Below are 22,566 nucleotides of genomic sequence, written 5' to 3' on the forward strand. Positions count from 1 at the left end.
CATTTTGAGAAATGAACGTTCAGAAACAAGATATATATCTGTAACAGCGCTCCGCTTCGCGGAGATAAAATTATATGTGTATTACCTAGCTGTTGCTAACACCAGTTAGCGACGGCTAGTAGAAGATAGCGACCATCTTGGGCCCCACTTTGCATGTGAGTGATATTTATCACTAATGACATGCAAAGTGGGCATGCCAAGAACAGTCGCTAACATCGCTATCTCCTATTATCAACTTTTGGAAATATTCGAGATAAGGGCGAATATCTCTAAAAGCTACCACCTGCCCTGAGCAGTTCTTAGCCATGTTATCCAATGGGAGGTGGATAACATGGCTAAGAGCATTAGCTCTGTAATGCATGAATATCGCTGAGTTTTCAGCGATATTAATGCATTGCGGTCGTTTTTTATCGTATTTCCGATAAACCTTGATAATAGCAAGGTTTATCTGCGATAATTTCTGACGGTAAAAAAATCGTTGCTAAGCATCGTTAGGGATAAATATCGCTTAACTTTGGTAATATGCCCCAACGTCTGTTAACGTTCGATTCGAAGGAAATCAGGAAGTGTTGAAAAACATTGTCTGCGCCATCTTGTCTTTTTTCAAATGCCACACTTTTGTCGTGCACGGCAGCCATTTTAGATGCCTTGACCAGACCCACTCTGTGCACGCTGTCGATCCTTAGCATGGCTCCCCACCCTCGCAAGCATCTCCCCCAGGCAGTGGTCACCCCCGCTCTCTGTCTTATGCATGGGTAATAAACCTCCCCCATCTGCGCTGCTGTTCCCTGAGAATCACACCCTGTGCCCGCCCGACACCTCCCTTTCGCCCTATTCACTACCGCACCCTCTGACACTCCTTTTCCTCTGTGTCCGATTGTCCAGGCTGGTCCTAGGGTATCAGCTAGCCCTGCAGATGTAGTTTATGGCCACAGCTGTAAAGAATCACCCCTCTTCAAAGGAGTTATAGTAGATCAAGGCCCACACTCGATGAGATCCGTCACAGCAGAAGCGTTGCTATTATCTGAAAACCATCCTGTATTGTGATTGGGGAGGGGACCGAGCCTGAAGCGGAAGATTCCAGGGATGACTCTTTGTACATCAAAGTTTTTACAATTATGTGTCACATTAAAAATATATAGCACTCCGACAAAGTAGTAAGATTATAAAACTTTAATAATTTATAAATATATACAAGAAAACAAAAATAGTAATAACATATAAACATTTTTAGGGAAAAACAACGAAGTAGCGGTCGGCTGTGCGAATAGTCCCAACGCAGCACAACGTCCAGATTTCCGGCGTGGGGCGTCGCGGGGGGTGGGTCATCAGTAGCAAACTGTTGTGCGAATAGTTCCAAGGCAGCAGAACGCGCCGAAATCTAGATGACACGAAAGTGATGTCTAGTAAGTTGCCACCCAGCAAATAACGGCATGGGGCGTCGCGGGGGTGGGTCATCAGTAGCAAACTGTTGCGCGAATAGTTCCAAGGCAGCAGAACGATGGCACCAAGGTGATGTCCAGTAAGTTGCCGCACTGGTTTTGGTATCCTACAATGCTGCTCCGAATAACGGCGTGGAGCGCCCCGGGGGAGGCGGCGTGAACGGGCCTCTCCAGGTGGAGTCTCGTCTGTTGTAGTGGGGCGCCCCTTTACCGTTTCAGTTGCCATTCCGTCCGTTTTTGGTCCACTGTGTCAAAAGCCGCAATTCAGCTGAGTTGCGCCCACTCTTGCGGTGCAGCGATAGGCGGCTGTCACAGGACTCTCAAAATGGCGGCAGGCTGTTTCCTTTTTGGGCCTGGTCCACTGAAATGGCCCTGGGACACCTTGGAAATCGGACGCTTGTCTGCTAGGTCTTGGACCTCATTCTCGAAAGCGTCCCCTCCGCCTTGAGAATTCATCAAAAGTTTTGGGGGCTCCGACTCCTGCAGGCTTCTGGTGGGGAGCGGCTGCCATGATTGCTCGCGGAATGACCACGACTGAGCTACGAGATGGTGGTGCTTTCATGCTGACGCCAGCTTCAGTCTGAAACATCCAGAAACAAGGTGGGGCTTTCATCGTTTGGGGAAAAAAAAAAGTTTTCATCCTATGAAAAGTGTTGTTTTTAGGTCACATGATCAAGACTTCCATCATTAGGAAACCAAAAGTAAAATGAACCAATGAAAAGTTTTATAAACAAGTCACATGACCTGTTATGCGGCATAGGGTGTAAAATTAGGAGAAAATACGTTGGCACGTGAGGCGGCGTCAGTAGCGGACCGATGTGCGAATAGGCCGAAGGCAGCACAACGCGCCAAGATCCGGATGGCACCGAGGTGGTGTCTAGTAAGTTGCCGCACTGGTGTGGCCATCCAACAATGCTGAAAGTCGGCGTGGGGCGCCCCGTTGGCCTGTGAGTTTGCGTCAGTAGCGGACCGATGTGCGAATAGGCCGAAGGCAGCACAACGCGCCAAGATCTGGATGGCACCGAGGTGGTGTCTAGTAAGTTGCCGCACTGGTGTGGCCATCCTACAATGCTGAAAGTCGGCGTGGGGCGCCCCGTTGGCCTGTGAGTTTGCGTCAGTAGCGGACCGATGTGCGAATAGGCCGAAGGCAGCACAACGCGCCAAGATCCGGATGGCACCGAGGTGGTGTCTAGCAAGTTGTGGCACTGGTGTGGCCATCGTACAATGGTAAAAGTCGGCGTGGGGCGCCCTGTTGGCCTGTGAGATGGTGTCAGTAGCGGACTGATGTGTGAATGGGGCCAAAGGCAGCGCAACAATATTTTCTACTATATTTTCGGAGTAGAAGACACCACAAGGCGCTGAGATGCCAAGATCCGGATGGCACCGAGGTGATGTGTAAGTTGCGGACCGATGTGCGAATGGGGCCAAAGGCAGCTCAACAATATTTTCTGAAGAGAATACACCACAAGGCGCTGAGATGCCAAGATCCGGATGGCACCGAGGTGATGTCTAAGTTGCGGACCGATGTGCGAATGGGGCCAAAGGTAGCGTAACAAGATTTTCTGTATGGAAGATACCACTAGGCGTTGAGATGCCAAGATTCGGATGGCACCGAGGTGATGTCTAGCAAGTTGGTGTGGTCATCCTACAATGCTGAAACTCGGCGTGGGTCACCCCATTAGCCTGTGAGATGGCGTCAGTAGCGGACCGATGTGCGAATAGGCCGAAGGCAGCACAACGCGCCAAGATCCGGATGTCACCGTGGTGGTTTCATAGTTGAGAGGCACTTCATCTGCAGTGGGGCGCCGAGATCCGGATGGCACCGAGGTGATGTCTAGCAAGTTGCTGTACTGGTGTGGTCATCCTACAATGCTGAAATGTAGTGGGGCGCCCCTTTACCGTTTCAGTTGCCATTCAGCTGAGTTTCGGCCGCTCTTGATGCTACAGCGACAGGCGGCTGCAAGAGGACTCTCAAAATGGCGGCCTGTTCTTTGGATTTGGGCCTGGTCCACTAAAATGGCCCTGGGACACCTTAGAACTCGGACGCTCGATTTTTTTTTCCTTTCCTGTACATGCAAAAAAAGGTAAATGCCCGGTATGTTACACGCTTCATCTGCCACGATGAACTCTCCAGAGGAACCGAAAAAAAATATAGTTGTGGTAACTATACCATGCATCGTCATATGGAGAGGTGGCACCAATTAATTATAGTGCTGCATAAAAGAGAGATTTGGAGGAGAACCCCTGACCTGCTAGTACATTCATCAAAGAAGTGGCACTGAGAGCTTCAGAGGCAAGGGAAACGGTCCCAAATATTTAGAAGAACTTTGGAAAGATTAAAATGACATGTTTAGATTGTGGTAAATTAATTTCATGTGGGCAGATGAGTGTTACTCTAATAAATACAGCATATGAACATCATCATAGTCGATGGTTGGTAGAGACATTTTGACTATATCCTGGACCTGCCCGTCCTCGCCCAAAATGGCGCCGGAATAAATGGGACTCGTAACTCCTTGTTGTGTACTGGTTGCAGAACCTTGAAATCACGAGATACGTATGCAGTTTTGAAGCACATGGCGGGCGGGGACGAGAATTGATTGAATATTTCGACATCCCTATTGATATTAAGTTCTGATGTGTTATTGATTACTGTACTGTTGAAAATTCGAATTAACGTCACCCATGGTACTTGCCCGCAAATGTATATCTAGATAATTTTATTGTAACTGGCCCTGTCGTATTTTAATTATAAAATGTACGTCCACCGATTCCGTAACTGTTAGACACCTTAGTTTTTGCAACCTAATGGCCCGCCCGTCACATTCCTCTACAGTGTAAATGTCTATTCATCATATACGATTACAGTTTGCTCCGTGGCAGGCCCACGTGGTTATAGGCTCGTATTTGTATAATGAAATTTTCACAATAAAGGTTTTTAAAAGAAAACATGGTAGTAGTGTATACATTGGTAAAGTTTTTAATAATAGTCACTGTTTTAGAATCATTAAAAGGCAAGTGAAATAAAGCAGACCAATTACATGAAGGGTAAAAGGTATAATACGAAGGAACGCAGTAAAGATAAATGGTCAAGGGATGTTGTGTTTTCTATTCCTGCAACATAAAGTGATCGATAAGAATCTCATATTCAGGCGTATCGGCGACTAAGACAGCAGGTCGACCCTCTTTTGCTCAACGGCTCCGTCATGGGACGAAGAAACGCTCTTTTTCTCGAAAAAAGAATATATTTTACTTGCAGGACAGTTGTAAAATTTCCGGGAAAGTACATTAGCCTGGAATATTATAACATATATTTAAGAGAAAATAATGTTCGGAAGTAATTAAAAGCGTAATTTTTAGGTGATATGACCAAGGCTTTCATCATTAGAATAAGAAAAGTAAAATGAACCAATGAAAAGTTTTATTAACAAGTCACATGACTTGTTATGCTTACGTTACGCGCTGCGCGCCCCGGATGACTTCCGGATGCGCTAACGCGGCGCGTCATATGACGCATTACGCGACAACGCAGGTCCAGAATATAGTCAAAATGTCTCCACCAACCAGCGGTCGAAACACAACCCCTTTCAGCAGGCTAAATAGTTCTGTTAAATGACAACAGAAGGGACAGGCAACAAGAACCATCAGTCAAAGAGGGGAGGGCTAGTTCTTCTCTACCGGGTTACATTGGGGCGCTACCGGAACTGATCGAATTGGTAGTCTACAGTGTTTCTGGATGTTTCAGACCGAAGCTGGGGTTAGCATGAGAGCAGCACCATTTCGTAGCTCCGTTGTGGCCATTCCGCAACCAATCATGGCAGCCGCTCTTTATCGTTATTTTGGGCGGGGTGGGTGGCGGAGCCGAGTTGTTTTGCAGCCATCATTGTGTGGAGTTCAGTTCATCTCACTAGTTTTGTATTTGTCATGAGGGGTTGTTCCTAATGTTTCTATTTTAGCGAGGTCAAAAAGAGATCCCATTAGTGGCCTACTGATTTTGCTCGATTCCTTTTCTTTTACACGATTTTTCGTTATCTGCAAAGACTAAACAGAGTATTGCGACTCTGTGTTTGTTTGTAAATAGAGAATGAACCAAAGAGAACTAATTCTAAAACAGTAAATACTTGGATAACAATCAATCAAATGGAGAGAGAAGCAGGCACGACGGATTACAACGGGGGCAAAGGCCTGCGTTAACTACCTTTCACTATCTGCAAAGAGAGAGTACTCCTAATAGAAATGAGGGGGGGGGGGGCACCATTCAAAGCAGATCAGTGTGCATAAACACGAAAATGTTTTCACTTACCACGTACTTGACATTCGACAGCTTATGATATTTGCTATTAAAAAACCATTGAAATTCACTGAAAAAACCATAGGTTATAGACCATATATAGTTAGGAATTAGCATTTACAAAACCTTGAAAATTCACTGAAAAAACCATAGGTTATAGACCATATATAGTTAGGAATTAGCATTTAAAAAACCTTATTTTACTCACACAAAACCATTGAAATTCCATATATAGTTAGTTGCACTAACTATATATCGCGCACTTGCAATCCACTGCTGATCATGTCACATATTACATCATTCATGACATGGTCAGTGACATCACTGATGACATCACTGATGACATCTCATTTGACATCAATGACCACATCACTGATGATATCATTCATGTGACAATACAATGCATCTCCTCACATTTTAATATAACCTCTGTTTCACCCAGTGTTAAATACAGAGTATAATTTTTGAAACCATTGACACACCAATACTAGTTACTACATACGTACTCACTGATTCCTACGTCTACACACACATTCACTCATTCACCCATACAATCATTCATACATACAATCACTCATCTTTACAACACTATCATATGCACTCATACACCTATACAGACACTCACACTCTGCCACTCATCCATGGAGTTACTCACACACCTAGTCAGTCCTGTAAAGAATCAATCACACTTCCATTTTCTTGTCTATACAGTTAAACATAGAGCACCTTACATTTTCAAACATATAGTAACACATACTTACTTTCTTATACAATCATTGATACAAGTACACATTGATCTGCACAGAGTCACACACCTCCCAGCCAGCCACACACACACTCAGTATCCCATACAAATACTTGGACAATCAATCAATAACCCATATAGTTAATCATATAGCTACTGATCAACACATGCAGTAGTTTACAGAACAGACATAATGATGCACAAATTAAGACTGTTTAGTCACTAACCCATGCACTCAGTGAGACACATTTAATCACTCACTCATACATTCAGTCATGCACCTACTAAATCCTTCGTCCAGACAGTTATACATCTACTCATTCTTCAATATCTAAAACATATTTAAACTTTACAGAAACACACAGTCACTGGATGATGTCATCAGTGATGTCATCAGTGATGTCATCAGTGATGTCATCTGAGATGTCATCAGTGATGTCACTGACCATGTCATGAATGATGTAATATGTGACATGATCAGCAGTGGATTGCAAGTGCGCGATATATAGTTAGTGCAACTAACTATATATGGAATTTCAATGGTTTTGTGTGAGTAAAATAAGGTTTTGTAAATGCTAATTCCTAACTATATATGGTCTATAACCTATGGTTTTTTCAGTGAATATAGAGATATATATAGAGATATATATATATATATATATAGAGATATATATATATATATATATATTCACTGAAAAAACCATAGGTTATAGACCATATATAGTTAGGAATTAGCATTTAAAAAACCTTATTTTACTCACACAAAACCATTGAAATTCCATATATAGTTAGTTGCACTAACTATATATCGCGCACCCGCAATCCACTGCTGATGATGTCACATATTACATCATTCATGACATGGTCAGTGACATCACTGATGACATCACTGATGACATCTCAAATGACATCACTGATGACATCACTGATGACATCTCAAATGACATCACTGATGACAACATCCAGTGATTATGTGTTTCTGTAAAGTTTAAATATGTTTTACATATTGAAGAATGAGTGGATGTATAAGTGTCTGAATGAAGGTTTTAGTAGGTGCGTGATTGACTGTATGAGTGAGTGATTAAATGCGTCTTACTAAATGCACGGGTTAGTGACTAAACTGTCTGAAAGTGTGCATCAGCATGTCTGTTGTTGTGCAAGCTGCTGCATGTGTTGATCAGTAGCTATATAAGTAGCTATATGGGTTATTGATTGGTTGCACAAGTATTTGTATGGGAGACTGAGTGTGTGTATGGCTGGCTGGGAGGTGTGTGACTCTGTGCAGATCAATGTGTACTTGTATCAGTGATTCTATAAGAGAGTAAGTATGTGTTAGTATATGTTTTAAAATGTAAGGTACTCTATGTTTAACTGTGTAGATTAGAAAATGGAACTGTGATTCATTCTTTACAGGACTGACTAGGTGTGTGAGTAACTCCATGGATGAGTGGCAGAGTGTGAGTGTCTGTATAGGTGTATGAGTGCATATGATAGTGTTGTAAAGATGAGTGATTGTATGTATGAATGATTGTATGGGTGAATGAGTGAATGTGTGTGTAGACGTAGGAATCAGTGAGTGCGTATGTAGTAACTAGTATTGGTGTGTCAATGGTTTCAAAAATTATACTCTGTATTTAACACTGGGTGTAACAGAGGTTATATTAAAGTGTGAGGAGATGCATTGTATTGTCACATTAATGATATCATCATTGATGTGACCATTGATGTCAAATGAGATATCATCAGTGATGTCATTTGAGATGTCATCAGTGATGTCATCAGTGATGTCACTGACCATGTCATGAATGATGTAATATGTGACATCATCAGCAGTGGATTGCGGGTGCGCGATATATAGTTAGTGCAACTAACTATGTATGGAATTTCAATGGTTTTGTGTGAGTAAAATAAGGTTTTTTAAATGCTAATTCCTAACTATATATGGTCTATAACCTATGGTTTTTTCAGTGAATTTTCAAGGTTTTGTAAATGCTAATTCCTAACTATATATGGTCTATAACCTATGGTTTTTTCAGTGAATTTCAATGGTTTTTTAATAGCAAATATCATAAGCTGTCGAATGTCAAGTACGTGGTAAGTAAAAACATTTTCGTGTTTATGCACACTGATCTGCTTTGAATGCTACCCCCCACCCCTCATTTCTATTAGGAGTACTCTCTCTTTGCAGATAGTGAAGGGTAGTTAACGCAGCCCTTTGCCCCCTTTGTAATCCGTCGTGCCTGCTTCTCTCTCCATTTGATTGATTGTTCTCTTTGGTTCATTCTCTATTTACAAACAAGCACAGAGTCAAAATACTCTGTTTAGTCTTTGCAGATAGCGAAAAACCGTGTAAAAAAACAAAAGGAATCGAGCAAAATCAGTAGGCCACTAATGGGATCTCTTTTTGACCTCGCTAAAATAGAAACATTAGGAACAACCTGTTGAAAATAGCAATGCGTATGTACATAAGCGGCGTTCATTTGTGTTCACAGTACCCCTTGTTGATTGTTTGAATCGAGCATTGAATTGTTCGAAGTTGGTTCTCTTAAGGATCTTCTCTGCCTGCAAACGAGGAAGAATAGGAATATTCTCTCTCCCTTTGCAGATAGTGAAGGGTAGGTAACGCAAGCCTTTAACACGTCGTACCTATTTCATTCCTCATTGATTGATTGATTGTCCGAACATTGACTGTTTGGGAATTAGTTCTTTTTGGAGGTATTCCCTGTTTGCAAATAAACGTAGGAAAATCTTTGCAAGTAGTGAAAGGGTACGTAATGCGGACCTTTCTCCCCCGTTGTAATCTGTCATGCCTATCTACTCCCCACTGATTGATGCACCTGTTTCACCCGGACCATTTACTAGACATACGTCATCTGGCCCGACCAGAGAGCACCCCTAGTGAAAAAGACATATGCAATAATAACGAAGTGATCACTGTATCCTGTTAACAGAAACTTTAGCATGAAACAACCTGGAAAGAAAAGAATAGGAAATCGAAAATCAGTAGGCCACTGATGAACATGAACTTTTATTAAACAACGAACAAAGAAACGATAACATAACGTAATGATAAAACCTATTAATGTCCTAGAAACAAGAAAACGTTAGAAATATGCCAGTGGTGAGAGACCAGAAAAACAGTAAGAGAAACCAAATCACCCCTCGCTGTCCCACCGCCTGCCACGCCCAAAAAAATCGATAGACTAGGGAAAATGCAAGTCAGTAGAACATCCGCCCCCACTCTGGAAACTTCCAAGGTGGGGCAGGGTTCCGGCTACGCCCAGCCGGGAGCAGCCCATATAAAGCAGGTCCTGCTGCCACGCCTCGGCCAGGAGATCCTAACGTAGGGTGTAGCCGGAGGAGAGGCCGAGACCAGCGGGACCCGGCCAGGGGATTGCCTTTACAACGCTGAACAGTTGCAGGGGGGGGGGGGAATGTCTCCTCGACCCTCCCCTCTCTCTCCCAGTCCGGCCGCGGTGGCCCTTGAGAGTTGCAGGTAGTCCCGCCACATGCTCTTCCGGTCCGGCCACCAACGGTCGGGGGGCCGAGGCCGACGGGATCCGGCTGCAGCCAATAAACCAAGAAACCCGTTAATGGGGCCAGAGCCAGGGGCGTCCGGCCGACATCTACCGGAAGCCCGGCCCGAAGACGGACGGGACACTTCTTCTTTCTTGAAAAATGGCTGCGACAACACTGGGGGGGGGATGTCTTGCACATGCCTCCGACCCCCCCCCCCTCGTCCTCATCGCCTGGTCCGGCCATAACAAATCTCAAGCGAGACGCCGTGGGGTGCACTGGGAGGGAGAGACGGTGCGAACAGGCCTCTCCCGCCTCCCCAGGTGGAGGCTTCCCAGCTGCACCCTCAGCGCTCCAGGCGCCCGGAAAAGGGTTCTTCCACTGTGGCTATGCTGCAACGTCTCGCCCGGCAGGGTGGAGCCCGTCCGCTCATTTGACCCCGCGATCGCCAGTAGCTACCGAACTCTCAAAATGGCGGTCGACCTGGCAAGAGCGGGCCCAGCATAAAGAAATGGCCCGGTCACTGGTTGACTCCACCACCGTAGTCCTCCACGACCTTGAAGATTCTAGAGGAGCCGCGGGAGTCTCCGACCCCCGATGGGGAATGACTGCCATGATCACCCGTGGAGTGACGAAACTGTATCCGCGGGACGTCGGCGCCAGCCTCACTTTGAATTACTAGAATCCTGCAGACCTCACTTCCGGTGAAAGCACAGTGTGACCCGGTAGGAAAAATTGTTGCACCCCCTCCCCTTTTTGACTGATAGTTCAAACCACCGATCCTTTCCTTTGCCCTTTTAACGGAACTTTGGACTGCCTCCCCCTCTTTTACATTTTCTAGAGAAAACAAAACATTAACCACTACAATAGCATAGCAGTTGACACCAGAACTGTTTTCAAATTGAAAACCAACAACATCTTCAACAGAATCCTTTTTGTTTCTGCTGTGACCCTGCTACAGCACAGGCATTGTCCCCAGCAGTAATTCTGCAATGCCGCTAAGAATAGCTGTGGTGCCTACTGGACTCACTCACCCCCGCGGCGCCCCACGCCGTTATTTGCTGGGCGGCAACTTGCTAGACATCACTTTCGTGCCATCTAGATTTCAGCGCGTTCTGCTGCCTTGGAACTATTCGCACAACAGACCGCTACTGACAACAATATTTCATTATTGGTGCTGTCAATTTCAATAAATCTATTGGATAATTCAAAAGAAATTGCCACGGTCTCTTCGTTGTTTAAATGTTTTTACTGTTTTTGTTTTGTTGTATATATTTATATGTTATTAAAGTTTTATATTCCTACTACTTTGTTGGAGTGCTATATATTTTTAATGTGACACATAATTGTAAAAACTTTGATGTACAAAGAGTCATTCCTGGAATCTTCCGCTTCAGGCTCTGTCCCCTCCCCAATCACAATACAGGATAGTTTTCAGATAGTAGGAACACGTGTGGTGTGACGGATCTCATCGGGTGTGGGCCTTGATCTACTATAACTCCTTTGAAGAGGGGTGATTCTTTACAGCTGGGGCCATAAACTACATCTGCAGGGCTAGCTGATAGCCTGGACAATCGGACACAGAGGAAGAGGAGTGTCAGAGGGTGCGGTAGTGAATAGGGCGAAAGGGAGGTGTCGGGCGGGCACAGTGTGATTCTCAGGGAAGAGCAGCGCAGATGGGGGGAGGTTTATTGCCCATGCATAAGACAGAGAGCGGGGGTGACCAGTGCCTGGGGAAGATGCTTGCGAGGGTGAGGAGCCATGCTACGAATCGACAGCGTGCAGAGAGTGGGTCTGGTCAAGACATCTAAAATGGCTGCCGTGCACGACAAAAGTGTGGCATTTCAAAAAAGGCAAGATGGCGCAGACAATGTTTTTCAACACTTCCTCATTTCCTTCGAATCGAACGTTAACAGACGTTGGGGCATATTACCAAAGTTAAGCGATATTTATCGCTAACGATGCTTACCAACGAATTTTTTACCGCTAAGCATCGTCAGAAATTATCGAAGATAAACCTTGCTATTATCAAGGTTTATCACAAATGCGATAATAAACGGGCGCAATGCATGAATATCGCTAAAAACTCAGCGATATTCATACATTACCGAGCTAATGCTCTTAGCCATGTTATCCACCTCCCATTGGATAACATGGCTAAGAACTGCTCAGGGCAGGTGTTACTTTTTGGAGATATTCGCGCTTAGCGCGAATATCTCCAAAAGTTGGTAATAGGAGATAGATATCTTGCATGTTGTAATGCAAGTTATTGTGGTATATGGAACTCATACCATAATCTCTCAGGAAAGCAGAAACTGATCCTTTTGGGACCGCCTAAAAAGGCCTAGGGGGTGAGGAGTACTCTACTTTGCCCCCTTTTCACGTTCCGAACTATTTTATTTTACTCTCTTCTGTAATTACACAAAATAGCAGCGATAAGATGCATCGGAGACACACAGTGAGAGAAAGGAGGCCGGAGATGAAGAAGAGATGTCAAATACACATTGGAGATAATATAGTGGCAGAAGGGAAGTAAATATGAGTAAACTTACCATGTAACATAAAAATGTTGCACTCTATACTATAAGTCTCATTTTATACTACAATCACTTCGCTACAACCTCATAAATTAAAAATAAAAATGAATAATGTCTCAAACAATTTTTGATTTCTAAATATACATTTATTCTTCAGAATTTTCTAAATTTGAAAGAACTAGTAACATGTCCTCATCAGCAATGTCCTCATGAAAAGTCTCCAATAATGATTCTTGTAACTCTATGGTCTCCAAACACTCGATAAATTCGCCATCAAGAGATTGATCAAAAAAATCATTCAAGTCATCTCCTCCTTCTGACAATATTTCATTATTGGTGCTGTCAATTTCAATCAATGTAGTGGAATCATTCAAGTCATCTCCTCGTGACAATATTTCATTATTGGTGCTCTCAATTTCAATCAATGTAGTGGAATCATTCAAGTCATCTCCTCCTTGTGACAATATTTCATTATTGGTGCTGTCCATTTCAATCAATCTAATGGAATCATACAAGTCATCTCCTCCTTGTGACAATATTTCATTATTGCTGCTCTCAATTTCAATCAACGTAGTGGAATCATTCAAGTCATCTCCTTGTGACAATATTTCATTCTTGGTGCTGTCCATTTCAATCAATCTAATGGAATCATACAAGTCATGTCCTCCTTGTGACAATATTTCATTATTGGTGCTCTCAATTTCAATCAATGTAGTGGACGATTCAAAAGAAATTGCCACGGTCTCTTCATTGTGAGCCATTTTATTTTGAAATTGCTTGCTGTAAATTGCAGAAAAAAATAATCACTTTCATTTATCGTTTTTAGTAATACATAATATAAAACTAACGTTATCAAGTATTTAGTATAACAGAAGGACTGCAAATAAATAACAGAAAACATTTTTCAAATTATCTTCAAGTGTACAACATAGTTCCCCTTACAAATTAACAACTCACCTTTTTAAAAGTAGGAAAAGTGTTAGTACTGTGTAAATCAAACACCAGAAATTCACCACCAAAAATTCCTCACAAATGTACCTCAGACAGTAGTATCACAAAATGGCTGTGGTTTCCTCTCATTTGACATATATACATAACCAATTAACTTTCATCACACACAAATACAAACCAAAGTAACATTTTAATTGGTTCTAAATTTCAACACTTTCAAATGTGTTTTCCCCATGCAATTTTCCATAGGACATTTACATACGTCTACAGCCTGAATGGCTGAACGGAATTACACCAAACTTGGCAAAATGGTACATCAAACCTAAGAGGTTAGGAAGGATCTACTATGCCCCCTTATGGTCATTTCCCCCTTCGCTTTGACCTCCTCTTGTCTCTCAATCCTACCGAGAGACAAGATGGCGGCCGCTACGGACTGTATGGAATGTTGACAGACGCCGGAGAACCAATCAGCTTCGCAAAGCTCCGTAACGCGAAAAGTACGCGAAGCGGAGCGCTGTTACAGATATATATCTTTTTTTGAACGTTAATTTCTCAAAATCCACTGGAGCACATATATTGAGACCTAGCAAAGGCACATCGGGCTACCAGTCCCTAATATTTTACCAAGTTTCGTGCAAATCCATTCAGCCGTTCGATTATTATTATTATTTTTTTTTTTTGCCCCGCGGGGCCCTTTTAAAACCTCCACATCAAACCTAGGGGGTCAGCGAGGATCTACTATGCCCCCTTATGGTCATTTGCCCCTTCGCTTTGGCCTCCTCTTGTCTCTCAATCCTACCGAGAGACAAGATGGCGGCCGCTACGGACTGTTTGGAATGTTGACAGACGCCAGAGAACCAATCAGCTTCGCTTCACAAAGCTCCGTTGCGCGAAAAGTACGCGTCCTGGGCCGCTGCCCGGTCCGCTGTTACAGATATATATCTTTTTTTAAACGTTAATTTCTCAAAATCCACTGGAGCACATATATTGAAACCTACAAAAGGCACATCGGGCTACCAGTCCCTACAATTTTGCCAAGTTTCGTGCAAATCCATTCAGCCGTTCGGGCTAAAAGTGAGGCCAACCGCCCTATGGAAAACTCAATGTTAAAAACACGTTTTGGGACCCCCCTTTTTTCTCGGCCCCCCCTTGACGAACCCCCCCCAAATTTTCAAGGGCTGCTCAGAAACAAAATGTGCCATTTTCCTGAAAATTTCAGCCAATTCCGTCCACAAACGCCAAAGTTATTAGACATAGAATTTTCAAAAATCCCATAGAGAAAAAATCCTAACTATATACCTACTGGCGACCGCCAGTAGGTTATATATATATATATATATATATATATATATATATATATATATATATATAGAGAGAGAGAGAGAGAGAGAGAGAGAGAGAGAGAGAGAGAGAGAGAGAGAGAGAGAGAGAGAGAGAGAGAGAGAGAGAGAGAGAGAGAGAGAGAGAGAGAGAGAGAGAGAGAGAGAGAGAGAGAGAGAGAGAGAGAGAACACAGAATATTAATAAACACAAAAGGTCACGGTCAACGCCAGACCAAATTAGGGGCCCCATTATCAAAGAAAGTCTTAAAAGTGCACCCATGGTATATGTCCTTGCATTAAGTGTAGCTATACGGCTTTTGTAAATTCCCCAAAAATTTACATAAGTAGGATAAGAAATAGACCTCCTAAAAAATATCTGCATTTTAGCATGAGCAAATGTGCATGTGTAGATTTGCTCACGCGAAAATCTGAGTGTTTGCAAGTTCACTTTCTCTCCAACTACTTTTTTTTCGCAACTCTGGAAGAAGGTTTACATCTGCCCTTGTCAGGAGGAAATTTCCAACATTTCTCAGTATAGGAAAAGATTAGAGAAGGTTGTTGAAAACCCTTAAAACATGCAAGTTAGTAGGTTTGCACAGTCTCTAAATGGCAGTCTAACCCTGGAACTATTGATTACTACTACCTTCAGCCCCAGTATGTAGATCTGCGGGAACATGGTAACATAAAAGGATTGCAAGTATTCAAACACTGCTATGATTTAAGCCCTGGCATAATCAGAGAAGCTATATCAGAGCTCCTATAAAATGAGATTGTTGCCATAATTTGTTGCTGCACTACATGGCACCAAAGGGGCAAGTAGATTTTGTTACAGGACAAGTAGATTTATGAAGCAACCTGTCCTATGAACAAGTAGATATTTTAATAAATTCCACACCCCTGTATCCAAACAGCAAACCAGACGAGGAGGCAGCAATATGGCCTTCTCTGAATATCTCTTCTATTCGAATTGATACTTTAAGCAGAATGAAGTCTATCCTTTGAAAAACAACTGTGCCTTTAACCTCGTCTAGAGAAACGTATGATCTGCAAGTTGCAAGGACAGCAGCAGAGATACATACATTATTATCAACAAATTGCCCCATGCATTTCGTAGAAATGTTAAGCAAAATCTTAAACATGTCTGATACCAGTGGCATCGCACATGTATTTAAGACATTTTTTTCTGGACTATTAGCACCCTTTGAAGCAGTCCTGAGCATCTTCCCAAATTTCGTGCACTCTGTGTTCGGCGGACTGCCTCTCATCTTGGGACTCGTAGCAGGAATTTTATTTTTGTTCCTTCTGCTCCGATATGGCAAGTCAAACCACAGACAAAACTCAGGCTACAATGGAAGAAACGATCCTAGCAATGCGCTACCGAGACCGGATTACTAAAGTCCTCGGCTTGGCTCAGCTAAGAGATCTGAATACTACATGGTTTCTTTCATTCAGACCAATCTGGCAAGATTGCATCCTACCTGTTCTACGATGCCTGCTATGCGGAGAAGAATGTGTGTTGGACGTCTGTCTCACACTCCCATCAGCAGTACCTATGGATGTCGATACTTTGCTTGGTTTGGTAACGGCTCATTTAACGGGTTGTCCCCAGTGGCTACCTATTCTGATGACGGCATTCGTTGAGACCTCACCATTACGACTAGGTGGCGGTGAGGTACAAGAGGAAAGCGGCACACAGGTACAATCATCTGTGACCATAGCTGATCTAGACACCGATGACGGCAATGCATCTCACATATGCACTATTTCTACTTTTTCGGACTTGGTCCAACTTTCACCTACTGTTGTAGACGAATTCTTTGCCAGCCTGAGTTAATGTTCTGCCCTAACAACAAGAATAAGTTTTGAAAATACGAGCACACAGCGTTCCCTGAACTCTCAATTCTGCCTTCAGTTTTGATAAACAGAACTCCTAAAAAACCATTGGAACTATTTTTTGCCCTGAAAGCGCAATTCTTTTCCGGTTCCCAAAATATTTACTTTTTTTGGCGGCACATGATACTCTGCTTAAAGTAGAGCTATTCTTAGAGAACAAGATTTCTATTTTTGAAACTCTAGAGACAATATGTTGCCTTAGCCTCTAGCACATGTACACTATTGTGTAAACATGTGATGAAATGGTCTCGACCTTCTCTTCTATATTAAGACCCATTTCATAAATGTAAATTTTCGTGATACATTCAGTCATCATTCCAATGTACAATATATGCATTATCTGAGTGATATCATTGCTTGAAAAACTTACAGTATACTACTTATGTTCGTGTATATACCATTTCGAATGCATTTATGTACTTTGGGGTGGGATGGAAAACACATGCATAGTTATATGTTTATAATTGCTTAGTATTTAGTAAAGGACATTATACGTGGAGTGGGTGTTGTGAACGTATCTAGGACCCTATTTTAATATTCCCGATTTATGCCCTTATGTGGTTATACCAAATCATATCCTTCTAAAAGGCATAAGAATCATACCCAAATTAAGTCATAGCCAATGCAGTCCAAATACGGCAAGGCTACTCCCATAGACTCCTAGAAAGTACAACGCGTTCTTAAACAAACCAAGCCTCCAGCAGCCCGGGAACTCCCCCTGCTTCTGTATTGATGTGTCCAAGAACTCCTGGAGTCCTAAAAGAACTGAGAGTTCTTAGTGACGTCTTATGTCCAACCTTACGTCAAACTCGGCACCTTCCAGGTATAAATATACCAGCATCTGCCCTAGCTAAACACACTGTGGTTCTGGAGCAGATCGACTATCTACTTGTCCGACGCCCTGCTTTAGCAAGTGCCGAAGGAAGCCGACCCTCCCGCTGACGCACTGAGAGAGACGCTGTCTTTTCTCCTGCCGAGAAATCCAGCTCCAGTGTTCCCCTGTCACCCTTGTGGGTTACTGGGAGATCGAGTCCTGAGAAAGAAATACAAGACCTCCTTCATTCTATAACCAAGGTACGGAGCTGATTAGACCCTTAGAGAATTCTTGATTCAGATTCCTTGGCAAAAACTGTCTTAACTAAAAGTGTAACTCACTTACTCCTTGCCACGTACTAGGCTTGATACACCGGGGTAGGCGTATTTTAGAAAGCACCAGTTGAGTACATTTAGTCAACTTTTATCATTGTATGTATTTTATCCGTTTTAAGTATCTTATGGCTTAGAAACCATATAAATGCTTTCAGTATTATTTCAGAATACTCCTTTTACTGTACGCACTTTACTTTATGACAAGTAATGCAATTGTGGCAATTCACTTCTCTTGCATGAGAAAGAAGACTGCTCAATAAATAACCACTTTTATTGAAAACGCCAGTCTCTCTATTTCTCTGCACTCCTGGTGAAACGAAGCATTCACGGTTGACTGAGTGACATAGCTGTCTATTGTTCTCGCGACTCTGGAGATATACTCCTTATTCTGGAGGGAGCAAAGTTGTCATGTTTATGCGGTTGTCAGAAACTTATCCCTTCTTGTCTATTCAGGAAAGTTAACACCTTGTTTAATCGAGAAAGTTTCTAGTGACCTCTGAGCTAGCTGGCATTCATAATTAAGACTAACATATTTAATAGAGACCGAGTCGACCTCAGTCCTACGTCTATCGTTTATGTTATTCCAATGCGCAGAGCCTATTGGGAATATAGGAACTACACTACAGCCTCAAGGTTTTTAGAAGCCTTCTCCATAATCAATCAATCATGCCATTTGTATAGCGCACTACTCACCCGGGAGGGTCTCAAGGCGCTTGGGGGGAGGGGTATGCTACTGCTCGAACAGCCAGGTCTTGAGTTGTTTTCTGAAGGCGAGATGGTCCTGGGTCAGCCGAAGGTGGATGGGGAGGGAGTTCCAAGTCTTGGCAGCCAGGTAAGAGAAGGATCTTCCTCCGGCGGTGGCTCTTCGGATGCGTGGTACGGCTGCGAGGGCGAGGCTGGTGGACCGTAGCTGGCGGGTGGGCGTGTAGAAGGTCAGGCGGTCGTTGATGTACTTGGGGCCCAGGTCGTGGAGAGACTTGTGTGCGTGGGTGAGGAGCCGGAACGTGATCCTCTTGTCGACGGGGAGCCAGTGCAGGTTCTTCAGGTGGCTGGAGATGTGGCTGCATCGGGGGACATCCAGGATGAGTCGGGCGGAGGCGTTCTGGATGCGCTGGAGTCTTTTCTGTAGCTTGGCTGTGGTTCCGGCATAGAGGGCGTTTCCGTAGTCCAGTCGGCTGGTGACAAGTGCCTGGGTGACAGTCTTCCTGGTCTCGGTCGGGATCCAGCGAATGATCTTGCGAAGCATACGCAGGGTGTTGAAGCACGATGAGGAGACGGCGTTGACTTGTCTGGTCATCGAGAGGGAGGGGTCCAGGATGAAGCCCAGGTTGCGTGCGTGGTCGGTTGGCTTGGGTGCGGTGCCCAGGGCTGGGGGCCACCAGGAGTCGTCCCAGGCGGAGGGCGAAGATCCCAGGATGAGGACTTACGTCTTGTCCGAGTTCAGTTTCAGGCGGCTGTCCTTCATCCACTCGGCGACGTCTTTCATCCCTTCGTGTAGGCAGGTTCTGGCGGTGTCGGGGTCTCTGGTGAGGGAGAGGATCAGCTGGGTGTCGTCGGCGTAAGAGATGATGTTGAGGTTGTGCTGGCGTGCGATGGCTGCGAGAGGTTTCATGTAGATGTTGAAGAGGGTGGGGCTGAGTGAAGATCCTTGCGGGACGCCGCAGATGACTTCGGTGGCCTCGGAGCGAAACGGGGCGAGGCGGACTCTGTGTTCTTCCGGCGAGGAACGAGATGATCCACTCCAGTGCCTTCTCTTGGATACCGATGTTGCTGAGGCGCTGGACTAGGGTGCGGTGGCAGACCATGTCGAACGCAGCGGAGAGGTCCAGGAGGATGAGGGCCACTGTTTCCCCCTTGTCGAGCAGGGTCCGGATGTCGTCGGTGGCTGCGTTGAGGGCGGTCTCGGTGCTGTGGTTGGCTCTGAAGCCGGACTGCGAGGGGTCGAGGGATCCGTTTGTCTCGAGGAAGGCGGTCAGCTGTCTGTTGACGATCTTCTCGACGACTTTAGCAGGAAAACGGAGGAGCGAGATGGGGCGGAAGTTTTTGAGATCGGTGGGGTCCGCTGTAGGTTTCTTCAGGAGGGCGCTGATCTTGGCGTGCTTCCAGCTCTCCGGGAAGGTGGTGGTGTTGAAGGAGGCGTTGATGATGTTCCGGAGTTAAGGTGCGATGGTGGAGTCGGCCTTGTTGAAGACGTGGTGTGTGCAGGGGTCGGTCGGTGATCCGGAGTGGATGGTGTTCATCGTGCGGGCTGAGTCTTCGGTGGTCACCGTGGTCCAGGTGCGAAGGGTGGCGGTGGTTCGACAGTTGGGTGCGTGGGTGGGGTGCCGAAGCTGTTGTGGATGTCGGCGATCTTGCGGTGGAAGAACGAGGCGAGGGAGTCGCAGAGGTCTTGTGACGGAGTGATGTCGTTGGTGCCGGTGCTGGGGTTAGAGAACTCCTTGACGATAGTGAAGAGCTCTTTGCTGTCGTGGGCGTTGTTGTCCAGTCGTTCCTTCAGGGATTTCTTCTTGGTGGTGCGGATGAGCTGGTGGTGCTTGCGGGTAGCGTGTTTGAGGGCGGTCATGTTGTCGGTGGTCCGGTCGAGGAGCCAGGCTCTCTCGAGGGTGCGGCAGGTCTTCTTGGCGTCCTTGAGGTAGTCGGTGAACCAGGATGCCTTCTTGCTTCTGGGTCTACTGGGAGGGTTCTTTAGTGGCGCGAGGTCAACGGCGCAGGCGGTCAGCCACTGTGTGAAGTTGCGGGCTGCTTCGTTTGGGTCCGTTGTGTTGGCGGGTGGGCTCTGGCTGAGAGAGGTGGTGAGCTGGTCTGCGGTGATCTTGCTCCAATTCCTGTGTGGTACCTGTTGCGGGTGGTGGTAGGTCGTGGATCTTTTAAAGCTGAAGTGGACGCAGCTGTGGTCGGTCCAGTGGAGTCCGGTGGCGTGGCTGAAGGTGATGTACTTGCTGGAAGAGAAGACGGGATCAAGCGTGTGGCCGGCGTAGTGGGTGGGGGTGTTGACCAGTTGCTTGAGTCCGAGGTTGGCGAGGTTTTCCAGCAGGGCGGTGGTGTTGCGGTCCTTGTTGTTCTCCAGGTGGAAGTGGAGGTCCCCGAGGAGGATGTAGTCGGTGGAGGGGAGGGCGTGCGGGCTGATGAAGTCTGTGATGTCTTCGCTGAATTGTGTGTGTGGTCCCGGGGGTCTGTAGACGAGGGTGCCTCTGAGGGTCGTCTTAGGGTCGGTGTGAATCTGGAAGTGGAGATGTTCGGCTGCGGCGAAGGAGTCGTTGGCGTCGGTCGTGATGCGGATGGTGTTCCTGTGGACGATGGCGATGCCACCTCCGGTCTGGTTGATGCGGTCCCTCCTGATGATCTTGTACCCGTCCGGGATGGCGATGGCGATGTCGGGTGCAGAGGAGGCGTTCATCCAGGTTTCCGTGAGGAAGGCGACGTCCGGTGATGTAGTGTCGAGGAGGTTCCAGAGTTCCACGGCGTGTCTGTGGACGGAGCGGGTGTTGATCAGGATGCACTTGAGGTGGTTGCTGCTGGTGTTTGTCTTGGCGGGTGCGGGGCAGGTTCGGAGGCAGGTGAACTTGCAGGTGCAGCAGGTGAAGGGTCCGTGGGTGCATCTCGGGGTGGCTCGGCAGCAGGCGTGGGTCCGGCCGGCATTGAGTGCGTTGAGAGTTGCGGCGTCGTAGGTCAGTCGGGTCGTCTTGCCTCGGCGGGGAGGGCCAGGGGTCCTGGCGCTGGGCGCGGGCCTGGCGTGGACGGGCGCAGACGGGCTTACCTTTGGCGGACCTTCGGCGCTCAATCGGCGCTCCCGCTGCGCGGTCGCTCTGGGGGCGTCATAAGTAAGGAGCCGGGAGGGAGGAGCAGCTGGGTGGCGGGAGCGGGGCGGCGAATGGAATCACAGGGGGCGGGGCCGCCGGGAGGCAGCGGCGGGAAATTCCAAGAAGCAGCCATCCTGGAGCGGAGACCAAGTACATAGTCCACTATGTCCTGCTTAGGCTTTTTGAGAGGTAACTCCCATCCATCCTTTACAAGACATAGGGGTCCTCTTACAGAATGCCCAAACAAAAGCTCAAAAAGGCTGTAGCCAACCCCCTTTTGTGGAACCTCTCTGTAAGCAAACAGAAGGCAGGGTAAAAGGAGGTCCCATCTTCGCCTCAGCTTTTCAGGTAACCCTTTTCTCATCCCTTTGAGGGTCTTGTTGAATCTTTCCACAAGCCCATTGCACTGTGGGTGATAGGGGGTGGTGAACTTATAGTTGACACCACACTCCTTCCACATTGCAGTTAGATATCCTGACATGAAGTTTGCACCTCTGTCAGAGACAACCTCCTTTGGAAACCCCACTCTGGAGAAAACTCCAAGTAGGGTCCTTGCCACAACAGGAGCTGTTGTGGTCCTCAGGGGAATAGCTTCTGGATACCTGGTGGCATGATCCACTACCACCAGTATACATCTGTGCCCAGATGCTGTTTGGGGGTCCATTGGTCCTACAATGTCTATCCCCACTCTCTCAAAGGGTACCCCCACCACAGGTAGTGGTATGAGGGGGGGCCTTTGTGGCGCCACCTGATTTGCCACTGGCTTGGCAGGTAACACAGGAGCGACAAAACTCCTTGGTATCTTCTGACATAAGGGGCCAGTGAAAGTGAGGGACAAGTCTATCCCAAGTCTTGTTCTGGCCCAGGTGTCCTGCTAAGGGAATATCATGGGCCAAGGTAGGAAGGAAGCCCCTAAATTGC

The 22,566-nt window shown here is 45.8% G+C and overlaps 1 protein-coding gene across 2 annotated transcripts in view; it reads right to left on the reverse strand.

Annotated features, from left to right (window-relative positions):
- Positions 1-22,566, reverse strand: part of LOC144823334 (mitogen-activated protein kinase kinase kinase 6-like) — a 1,091,718-nt gene that overhangs the window by 1,041,099 nt on the left and 28,053 nt on the right. The gene's annotated exons all lie outside the window — the stretch shown is intronic.

The sequence above is a fragment of the Lissotriton helveticus genome, chromosome 3_1, assembly GCF_964261635.1.
Source record: "Lissotriton helveticus chromosome 3_1, aLisHel1.1, whole genome shotgun sequence".
Classification (NCBI taxonomy): Eukaryota; Metazoa; Chordata; class Amphibia; order Caudata; family Salamandridae; genus Lissotriton; species Lissotriton helveticus.